Source organism: Triticum dicoccoides, chromosome 1A (assembly GCF_002162155.2).
Source record: "Triticum dicoccoides isolate Atlit2015 ecotype Zavitan chromosome 1A, WEW_v2.0, whole genome shotgun sequence".
Lineage (NCBI taxonomy): Eukaryota > Viridiplantae > Streptophyta > Magnoliopsida > Poales > Poaceae > Triticum > Triticum dicoccoides.
Window position 1 is genome coordinate 504,764,149 of NC_041380.1, and position 11,738 is coordinate 504,775,886.

An 11,738-nucleotide genomic window follows, 5' to 3' on the forward strand; every position below is an offset into this window, starting at 1 on the left:
GCTCTCAGAAACCTAAAGGACATTCCCTCTACCCCCTACTAACGACAATGCCGCCCTGATTGCACCATCGCCATCCACCATTGCCCTTCCATCGCTCAAGATATCTATTTAGGACCCCTACCCATCCCCTAGATCAATAGCACAATAAAAGATGGTGAGAATCGCCACCACGGTCCTCGTCCAATTCCCATGATGGAGATGTCACCTTAAATTGCCCCAATATCGGGAACCGTGGACCTACCGTCCACGAGCTCAGCCTCCGCCTACCCTAACTCAGAGGAGTTTGTGGCGGGGAGGATGCTCACAAATGGTGCGTCGATAGAGTTTGAGCCGCACGAGCTCACTGAGATGGAGGTCGAGTAGGAGAAGACCAAGCTCGATGAGGAGATGCATGAGCTCACCCTATTACACTTCATTCAGATGTCCTGCGGCTAGGAGTTATAATCCCCAAGTGCAAAGAATTGTCGTGCCACTTTTCAATGTGAAGATGGTAGTGTGGAGTAGTGGTGGTAGATGTCGCGGAATTGTCCCTAGGCAATTGGCTATGATATTAGGCTGATATTCATGCATTGCAGTTTTATACTAGATCATTGATGGCGCGCGTTGCTGTGCCAGTCAATTTTAGTGCTTTATTTTTTGTGATTGATACCACTATTTAGAGTGATAGTATTTTTAACCTCTTTATTGTTCTATTGACATTGGCGATTCTTAGTAGCTTTGTTGCGTACCATCATGTGCATGAATAATGATGTCCATTGATGGGGATTTTTACACTGTAAATTCATCACTACCGAAAGTCTCGATCCAATGGCCAGAAACGCTAAATAGGCTGAGATGGTTGGATTAGTAACACTCCAAAATAAATAAGAAAAAGAGAAGAATGGAAGTTATCAGTTGTCTCCATTGTGGCACAAAAACATCTTTACTAAGCTCTCTTGTTTACACAGAGATCACATAGCCACATCTTTACTAAACTCCTGGGAACTTGATGTTGCCTGTCACTAAATAGTTTAACGAAATAGCTAGAGTAAACAATTAACACCCCTTTAGCATGTAATTTCTAAGCATAGCCTACCTTGATAATAATTCAAGTTGGATGCGCCACACTTAGCTATGACTTAATCTAAGACTTTAAACTCGCATCATGTACATCTAAAGTAAAATTATATAACAATAAACCAGCTTCGACAATAGTAGCCACACTTGTATTAACTGAAAATCATATTGAACAATCACAAGCACACATGCCTGTATCCCATACAGAGGTCAACATAAACTCGCCATTGCTTTGCATAGTTCCAAACAAGGTAAGAACAAAGTTTCATAATTTCCCTAAAGAGTTGAAAATAACTAATCCTATACTTTACCTGAGTTTGATCTTGTTATGCAAAGACTTCATTTCATCTTTTGGTGACAAGACAATATTTCACTTGGTTGGATTTCCACAACAGGCTAATGTTCATCAAGGAAATCCATGTACAGGTATTTTTATTCCGTTCAGTTTCATTAGACATTTTTAAAATGAGAAAGCACATGGTTTAGTCGACACTATCATAGATCTTCAGGGTACATAAATGGCAACAATGAAAGCATCCATGAATGAGCAGGATTGAAAGTAACACTGTCGTAGATCTGCGATGAAATTCCTGTGAAACAAGTAAAGACATGGCACAAAATAGTGACAATAGTGAGAGCATCCATTGATAAAATAATGACAGTAGGGACACGGTATTTGTTTATGTATCCACACATGTATTTAAGTTTCCGATCAATACAATTCTAGTATGAATAATAGACTTTATCATGATGAATGCAATATAATAATAACCACCTTATTATTGCCTCTAGGGCATATTTACCAATGCCAATACAGTTTCAAACACAAAATAGCACAAACAATTGAGAGGAGCAATTGCAAATAGAAGAATTTTTGGAGGAGAAAAGGAGAAAGGAAATTGCAATGTTTAGGAAGAATTAGAAAGGAAAATAGAAGGCCAATCATTTGCAAAGAAAATCTGCAGTTATGGACAATGAAGAGGACAGTGATGATGACAATTTGATAGAATATGGTGATATCCTTGCTAGGCTTGAGGAAATAAAAAGACAGAGGAGTGATCCATTACTACCTTATGAAGGGGACACATATGTTGAGGAGATGTGTGAGACAAAGGAGGAGGAGGAACTGTATGAGCCATCGGGTGAAGAAGAGAACGATGATGATCAAGAGGAGGTGGAATTGGAGGAAGAGGAGCAAGAGGAGCAACCCAATAAAGAGGACCAAGAGGGTGGGCAAGATCTGCAGAAGAATAAAAATGCCAAGAGACAAAAAAGGCCAGCAAGTAGATCACATGGAAGTATAGAGCACTTGTTTGAGAAGGACTAGATACCATCATCTGATGAGGACAGGAAACCTCTAGACTTGGGTCTGGAAGGTGATGATGGTGCTGGGCAATGGCATGACCATTTGTATTTGGACAGAAAATGCTCGTCGAAGCCTGAGACTCTGCGGCTAGGGGTGGAAACGGATCGGATAGTGCTCTTGCCACTTCCATTTTCTATTTTCAAAACGAATACGAATCCGAATACGGATGCTATCGGATACGGATGCGGCTCGGATATTATTCGAATACGGATACGTATCGGATATTTTCTTGATTCGGAACGGATACGAATAATATCAACATATTGCTTAAGTAAATTAGTCAATACCTATGTGACCTGAAATAATCAACTTGTGACATACAATAAGTCAATGATAAATAGGTTTATGAATAAATACTATTGTAATGCATAATAATTTATAAGTTTAATCATATAAATAGTAAAATTTGACCAATTATTTGGTTTTTATGTTGGATAATTAGAATATTGGGTCTAGAATTTTGAAAATTACCTCCCATAATCTTATTCGGATATGGATATATCCACTTCCATATCCATATTTGTCTCAAAATCTCCTACCATATTTTATTTTTATTTGTTTAATAAATTCGGATACGGATAATGTCCATTTCTATTTTGGTCCGGATGCGGATGTTTCGGATACGAATAGGCATTTTCTCGAATACAAATATCGGATATTTCAGATTATCCGCTTCCAATTTCCACCCCTATCTGCGGCGGAACGCACAAAAAACCCGTAAGCTTCTAGCTACATGATTTTCTATGGTCTAAATAAAGGTCAAAATGGCATCTAACCGATTCCATTCCATTCACCGTGTGTAAATAAAATATTCACACTACGCCCTGCTGACACGAAGTCACTGAGCCTGCCACCGGATGGTGTGTGTTACTCCCTCCGTTCCAAAATATAGCGCGCCCACGCTTTTTGAGGTTTAACTTTGACCATAAATTTAACCCACGAGACCGACTGCGGCGGGATCAAAAATTATATAATTAAAAACTTTTTTAAAATACGAATTCATTGGTATAATTTTTTCGCCCGCCGCAGTCGGTCTTGTTGATTAAATTAATGGTCAAAGTTGAAGCACGGAAACCGAGGACGCGCTATATTTTGGAACGGAGGGAGTATTATAATGGTGGAGGCATTTGCGAGCTGGAGAATCCACTCGTCGCGGCACACCGCGCGACAACGCGGAGGACCCGCTCGTGATTCAGACGACGCCCTGATCCACGCCTGTACCAGTTACAGGCTCCATGAGGTACATGTACGACAAGTGTTTCATCGTCATTCTGTTCCCGCGGTACAGGAATTGGCCCGTAGGACCATTGAAGTGTACCTGTAACATGAGTGTGGGGATAGGGGTATACAAATGTGTATCACGACTTTCCGCTTCGCATCACGGTCGGAAGTGTACCAGGTACATGGCCCAGTGCGCGTATTGTACATGCCTTAAAACTCGCTAGGGCCAGAGAAGAATAGCTTTGCCAACAAAGATTGCGTTTAGCTTCCGGGATCCATGGAGCCTGGTTTACATAAAAAAAAAAGATCCATGATGATTTTTTTGTTTCAATTTTTTTAATGATTTTTTGGTTCAAAAAAATCTAAAGAAATACCCCACATACATATAGATGTGTAGTGCTTGTCTGTAACTTTTCATGGCAAAATTCAATTTTATGCTATCTACACACAATTTATTTACTTATTTCTAGAACATGTATGATTCACTATGAAGTACCTGATTTTCTTTTTTTTTTACAGCTCACATCACAAACGTATTTTCAAAGAAATTCTACACACATATAGCATACACCTCTCAGTACTTGTGATTCTCAGATTTTTTGAAAACTTTGGATTTCATTGAGCCCTCTGCTTGTCAAACTGGGAGAGTATGCACAAGCCTGACCAAGCATTGCCACGTGTTTCGACCCTCGCTTGTCGCTTCCCAACTTGACCCTCGGAGGCATTAGCAGGTGCGGTGCTGCCCAAGCGAATGGACAACACGTTGTGTACCAGGGAGAGCGGCTGGCTACAGTGGCAAATATGGATCCGACGCTTTGACTTGTCACCTCAAATGGGGCATCGGCTACAGCGGTCAGTCTGCGGCGCTGACAGCACCAGCTACTGCCTAGCACTGCATCCCTAGTACAGAAGGACTAAAAAAATCTAATGGACCTAGATAACAGCCGTCTGAGCTGCAAATGACATGCACTGTGACAGCCTATGGCACGAATCTTTCGGGAAACCAACGGACTGGATAACGTGTGTTGGTGCACACGAGCGTAGCGGCACCTTTCCGTTGCAACAGCTAACGGCAGAATCAAATTCCATCAAGGCGAGAGAGAGAGAGAGATGGAGAGAGACGGCTAACGGCGCAGAGAGAGAGATGCAACTAGCAACGTAGTATAACAGAATCAATTAAATTCCATGGAAGTTCAGTTCAGTTCAGTTCAGGTGCATGCTATATATATGGGTTTGTCCGTGCCATCAATCAGAGACACCCACCTATCTACAGCTCCATGTCTCCTTCCTCCTATGCTGCTTCTCTTTCTCTTGCTCCTCTCCTCTCCTCTCCTCTCCCGGATATTAGTTATTACTGCACCAAGCGCCATCTCTCAGTCCCAGATGCTCAAGAAATGGAGATCGTTTTCTCTCTCTCACCCTCATGAAATGTGACGTTGTTAGCCGTCTCTTTGACTTCAAAACCTTGATGACATCCGATGCTGTTAGCTGTAGCTTTCTCCCTCACCGGTGTAACGCCCTCGATGCGGTTATATCTCCCACGTGTCGAAGCACGACTTAAAGGCATAACCGCATTGAAAGCAAAGTCGCAAGTGAGGTAATCTTCACACAACCCATGTAATACATAAGGGAAAGATACATAGTTGACTTGCAATCGCCACTTCACACAATTATATGAATAAAGCATTACATCATCCAAATACACTCAAGATCCGACTACGGAACCAAAATAAAAGAAGAACCCCAAATGCGACACGGCCCCGATCGACCCCAACTGGGCTCCACTACTGATCAACTAGAACGAAACAACATAAAGGACACGATCTTCGTCGAGCTCCTCCTGAGCTTGGTTGCGCCACCTACACGGTTCAACGACACCTGCAAGCTGGTTTTGGAAGTAATCTGTGAGCCACAGGGACTCAACAATCTCGCACCCTCGCGATCAAGACTATTTAAGCTTATGGGTAAGGTAAAGGTATGAGGTGGAGCTGCAGCAAGCGACTAGCATATATGGTGGCTAACCTATTCGCAAAAGAGAGCGAGGAGAGAAGGCAAAAGCACGGTCGAACAACTATGATCAAGAAGTGATCCTAGAACAACCTACGACAAGCATAATTCCAACACCGTGTTCACTTCCCGGACTCCGTCGGAAAGAGACCATCACGGTTACACACGCGGTTGATGTATTTTAAATAAGATCAACTTCAGGTTTTCTACAACCGGACATTAACAAATTCCCATCTGCCCATAACTGCGGGCATGACTTTCGAAAGTTCAAATCCCTACAGGGGTGTCCCAACTTAGCCCATCACAAGCTCTCACGGTCAACGAAGGATATTTCTTCTAGCGGGAAGACCCGATCAGACTCGGAATCCCGGTTACAAGACATTTCGACAATGGTAAAACAAGACCAGCAAAGCCACCCAGATGTGCCGACAAATCCCGATAGGAGCTGCACATATCTCGTTCTCAGGGCACACCGGATGAGCAAGACGTTGGGTAAGCCAGCCTAGAGTTGCCCCTGGTAGCCTCGGACATCGCTCGGTAGGACCAACACTCAGAGGAGCACTGACCCGAGGGGGTTAAAATAAATATGACCCTTGAGTCTACAGAACCCAAGGGAAAGAAAAGGCTAGGTGGCGAATGGTAAAACCAATGTTGGGCCTTGCTGGAGGAGTTTTATTCAAGGCGAACTGTCAAGGGGTTCCCATTATAACCCAACCGCGTGAGGAACGCAAAATCCGGGAACATAACATCGATATGAGGGAAACTAGGGCGGCAAGAGTGGAACAAAACACCAGGCATAAGGCCGAGCCTTCCACCCTTTACCAACTATATAGATGCATTAATTAAATAAGAGATATTGCGATATCCCAACAAAATATCCATGTTCCAAACATGGAACAAGCTCCAATCTTCACCTGCAACTAACAACGCTATAAGAGGGGCTGAGCAAAATGGTAACATAGCCAAACAACGGTTTGCTAGGACAAGGTGGGTTAGAGGCTTGGTTCAACAATATGGGAGGCAAGATAAGCAAGTGGTAGGTATCGCAGCATAGGCATAGCAAAAGAGCGAGCAACTAAGCAAGCAAAGATAGAAGTGATTTCGAGGGTATGGTCATCTTGCCTGAAATCCCGCAAGGAAGAAGAACGAGTCCATGAAGAAGACAAACGGACGTAGTCGAACGGTTCCTCACAAACGCGACGTTACCGGAATCAACCCGAAGAAGCAACACCGGAAAGAAGCAAACAACATAGTAAACAACCATCACATAAACATGGCATGATGCACAATCAAGTATGATGCATGTCCGGTTTAATGAAGCATGGCATGGCATCGCAAAGTGCACAAACAAAACTACAAGTTAAGTGGAGCTCAATATGCAACGAGTTGCATATTGACGGAACACCACATCAATTATTTAGTTCTCTCCCGGTTAGGTACTCAACAATATTAATTTTTGTTAAACATGGCAAGAGGTGAAGTATAACAAAACTACACCATCTAAACAATTTAAATGGGGCCGGATATAACAAATAACGAATCCGATAAATCCCCATACGCCTTAGTAATTTATTGCAACAACAATTTAAACATTTAAATGTTGTTATCATGATGCGAATGACATGTGCAAGTTTTATGCGGTATTTATGGAAAGATTGATAAGAGCATATTAAGAAGCATTTGTCATCGTGGCGGAAAAGAAAAGGAGTGCCACGGCAGCGATAACGGAAACGGTACCATGACAACGTTCCGGTTCCGACAACTCATTGAGAACGTCGGTGCAAAAGAAAGTGTGGCGGGAGCGTGCAAAAGATGGTGGGGTGATCCCGATTACCGGGTTCCCATGAGTCGACGGCATGGCAACGAGGAGGAACAACTAAGGTTCACGAGCGAAAACAACAACCAACCATGCATCTCATACACACAAGCATTCGGTCCACGGGTGTCGTCTCGGGGTTATACCTTCGAAGCGTGCAAGCGGGATAGTTCTCGTTCGGTGCAAAGTAGAGGAAGTAGACGTTCTCGCGACGGCGGTAGTGGAAGTAATTGTTCTCGCAACGGCGGTAGTGGAAGTAGTCGTTCTCGCCCGGTGGTAGTGGTACATGTTTATCGGTAGTCGAACATGACAATCCGGAGAGGGTACTTGGCAACATGCACGTCGTCAGTAGTTGTACACAGTCGTTGTCGGACTTGACGGGTTCGAGGGCTCCGGCCATCGTGGTACTTGGCGCACCACCATGTAGTCGTACATTTGAAGAGTAACTTGGCCATCCGAAGGTGTACTTGGCGAACAACGGTCGTCATGGTACTCAGCGGTCCACAAAGTCGTTCTCGTAGGTCTTGGCATTTCGTTCGGTACTCGTTCGGGCAACCGTGTGGTCTTGTCGGTGGTGTACTTGGCGAAACTCCACGGAGACGGTCTTGGCAGGCAACGAGCAGCGACACGGTGCACCGACACAGCGACGCAGGCGAGTGCTCGGGCAGGACTTGGCGCCGGTCGTCTTCCTCACGTTCTCGCACGACAAAGGCAGGGGCGAAAGGAAAGGCACGGGCAGGAGGAAGTCGAGGCCGGTGCTGGTCGGCGCTATGGCGGCGTCCTGCTGGTCTTGGATGGCGGCAATGCACAGGAGAAGGTGGAGGGCAGCAGCGGGCAACGGCGGCCATGGGAGGCGCCCTTGGTGCGCCCGTGGCGACGCGGTGGGGCGGGCGAGCTCGACCCTCGCGCCCATGGCGGCAAGGAGGAAGAACATGGAGGAGGCGCATGGGTCGCGGGCTCCTGGAGGGCGGAGTTAACGCAGGGGAGGCACCGGTCCTTGTCATCATGCTCAATCCTGCTGGACCGAGACGACGACTGCAGCGGGGGATGGCACTCGGCGAAGTAGGGAAGGCGGAGAAATGGGACTCCGGCGACGAGGTGCAGCGGCAGAGCTTCGAGCTCGGTTGGCAGCGGGCTTGCCGGCGTCGGGGATGGTGCAGGAGAGGAGAGGGCCCGTGAGCGAGACGGGGGCGCTGCGGAGGGAGGCGGAGCTCGCGGCAGGAGGGAGTCGCTGCAGCGGCGTGGGAATGGGGTAGCAGAGGGGCGTGGCGGCGCTGGAGAGGTCAGGGCGGCGGGTCCGGTGAGGTTTGGGCGCGGGCTCCTCCCTGGCTCGAAGTGGAAGGGAGGAAAGGGAGACGAGGGGAGGAAGAGCGAGGTGAATCGATGGAGGTGGGGGTTTTCCCGTGGGTTCTCCTGGCGGTGGGGTGGAAACGAGAGAAGGCTGGGGGTTTCGGGAGAGGGTTAGGGTTAGGTGGGGTGGATGGGCCTAAAGGGCCAGCCTAGCTAGGAGGCCCAAGTGGCCAGCTGGGCTCTGCTCTCCCTCTAAAGAAAGAAACGAAAAAAACAGAGAAAAGAAAGAAAAGAAAGAGAGGTTAAGGGAAGAAGTTGGACACACGAATAATTTTCCCAGACTCACAACAATGTGCTTGTTCCGAGAAAATAGGAATGACCATGATTGCAAGATTTAAATTCAAATGCATTTGAATTTAATTCAACTCGTTTGAAAGGAGTAGGAATCCGAAGTTTCCAAAAATGTTGAACATTTAGGAAGAGCCTCGATAAAACGATAAAAGAATATGAGGACAAGTCGGAGACCAAGAATTGAGATAACAAAGGCATTGGGATTAGTTGCAAGTGTGTTTTGGAATATTTATAATAACTCCCTAAATATTAGGAGGATATGTTATAAAGAGAAGTCACTCTTCCCTCGATTTAAATGGATCGAAGATCCACACAATTTATTTAGTTGAGTTAAGAAAAGAAATGACATGATGGCATGATGACATGATGCAATGCACATGATGCAATGATGAATGCAAAGAACCAAACAAATCACACGACGAAACCCGGAAACCCTGGAAGGCATCTGAAGCTCCGGTCTTGGGGCGTCACAACACTCCACCACTACGAGAGGATCTCGTCCCGAGATCTAGGATGGCACCGGAGGGAAAACGAAAGAGAAAAGAGAAGAGGTAAAACTAAGTTGCTTCTTTGACAAACGAGTGAAACTACGAACCTTGAAAGGTTGAACAAATTGAAAGAAAGAATGCAACGAGGAAGAAAAAGTTGAAAGCACTCCTGTAGGGAAGAGTAATGAGGAAGAACAACTTCGAGCAGCACTCCGGTTGAAAAATTATGCAAGACTTGATAAAATGAAAAGAACTTGAGCAGAGGGCACAACACTCCGGTTAAATGTATAAACCGAGAAAAGAACACGGTCCTGAGCAAACAAGAAGATGGGTGAAAAGAGCAACACCACAATGCCTCCGGAACGAAAGAATAGAATATAGATAATTGAAATAAAAGAATGGAGAAGAAAATGTCAACTTCTGCCACAAAAGAGCTTGAAAAGGCATCCTCGGGAGAAAAGTCGAACGGAGTTGTTGGAACACCAATAACGAAAAGAATAGGCTTGATATGGTCTTATAGAAGGCATCTCAACATTATGAGGTGACAACTTGCCACTCACGGAAAAGATTTGATTGGATTGACATCAACAAGGAGACGAGAAACTATTTCACCAGGAGAGATAAGTGAAGAACTTGGGTCATTTATACACACCATAGATAGCAACAAACCTTAGGGAAGGCTTTAGGTGAAAAAAATACCCCAGATAACTCCAATGACGAGATTGATGGATTTAAAAATACCTCATTCTTATCAACATGTGAATCATGGAACATGAACTCAAATTATCAAGAATGACGTAATACCACCTCCAATGGTACGGAAGAAAAAAATGCACTCCGGATTACAAGAAGAAGAATGCTTGAGCTCCTCTGAAAAGAATCTTGATGAACCCTTCGAGAAGGAGTTATTTCTTTGATGAACCATCATGTATAGCCTCCATGAAGAAACTCCGGTAACAAAAGAATAACAAGAAGGAGAAATTGAAAACACCAGGTGAATCCTTGCAATGATTTAGATGGATCTTCGTGATGATATAATGCGGAAAACATGGAACTCCGGAAAAGAAAAGATAAGCATCTCAAACTGAGAATGTGATATGATGAACCACTGCAGAAAAGAAATTGAATAAACTTGATGAAACAAGAATAAGAATTGCATTATGCTTTATCCTTCACCAATTAACTTGATGACAATCGATGGCTTTGACATACTACTTATTCTTGTAGAAAGAATTAAGATAGATATAGAGTCGACTTGGAAAAGGTCTTCAACGAACCACTGGTAGGATTTAAAACAATGAATACATTGATATGATAAACGAAGGAAGAGAAACTCTTGAACGAACCACCGTAAGAATTGGAAATGAACGAAGAAAGATGAAGAAACACCGGGAAGAATTAGCAAATGAACGAAGATGCTTGAGAGAATTTAGATACAAGAGAGCGAAGAGATCATGAGCTGATTATAGATCACTTGAACAATGCACCGGTAAGATTTAGAGTATGAGAGCTGAAAGCTAGAATGAATAAATCTGAAATAATGGACTCCAGATAATCCAACTGAGAAGACTCTTGAATTACTTCGGATGGGTGAAAAGAATTCTCACAATCAAAACAATTATGAGAGGATGGCCTCGAACTAGAACCACGAATCTCTGAGAGAACGGATAAGATATGGAGGTAAAACTCGTATTCGGTCTTCAAATGTAGAGAATGACGACGAGAAATACCAACATGAGTTGTTGAGGCACTCTGGAATGAAGAATGGAAAGGTTGAGCCAACGATGAAAAGAATTTGAAAGATCTTGGAGAAAGACATTTGACTGATGATAATTCATTCTTACGTCAAACTTCGAAAAGAAATTTGAGGATAGCTCTGGGAAAATAAGAAGAGTCAGGTAAGATCCTGGGAAAAGACCTGTGGGTTAGGGCCCATTGAAAAGAAACACCATTTAACGATTACTAGAAAGGGAGATTACACCCTGTTGATTTAAAATGGCTTGAATGAGATAACCAAATCAAAATAAGTCGAACGGATCTTTAATTACGAGACGAGCCTTCTGAGATATCTTGAACACTCCGGAACAATTGAATAGCGAGAAGTGGATGATTAAGAGGTGCACCGGCATGAGAAGGTATTTGA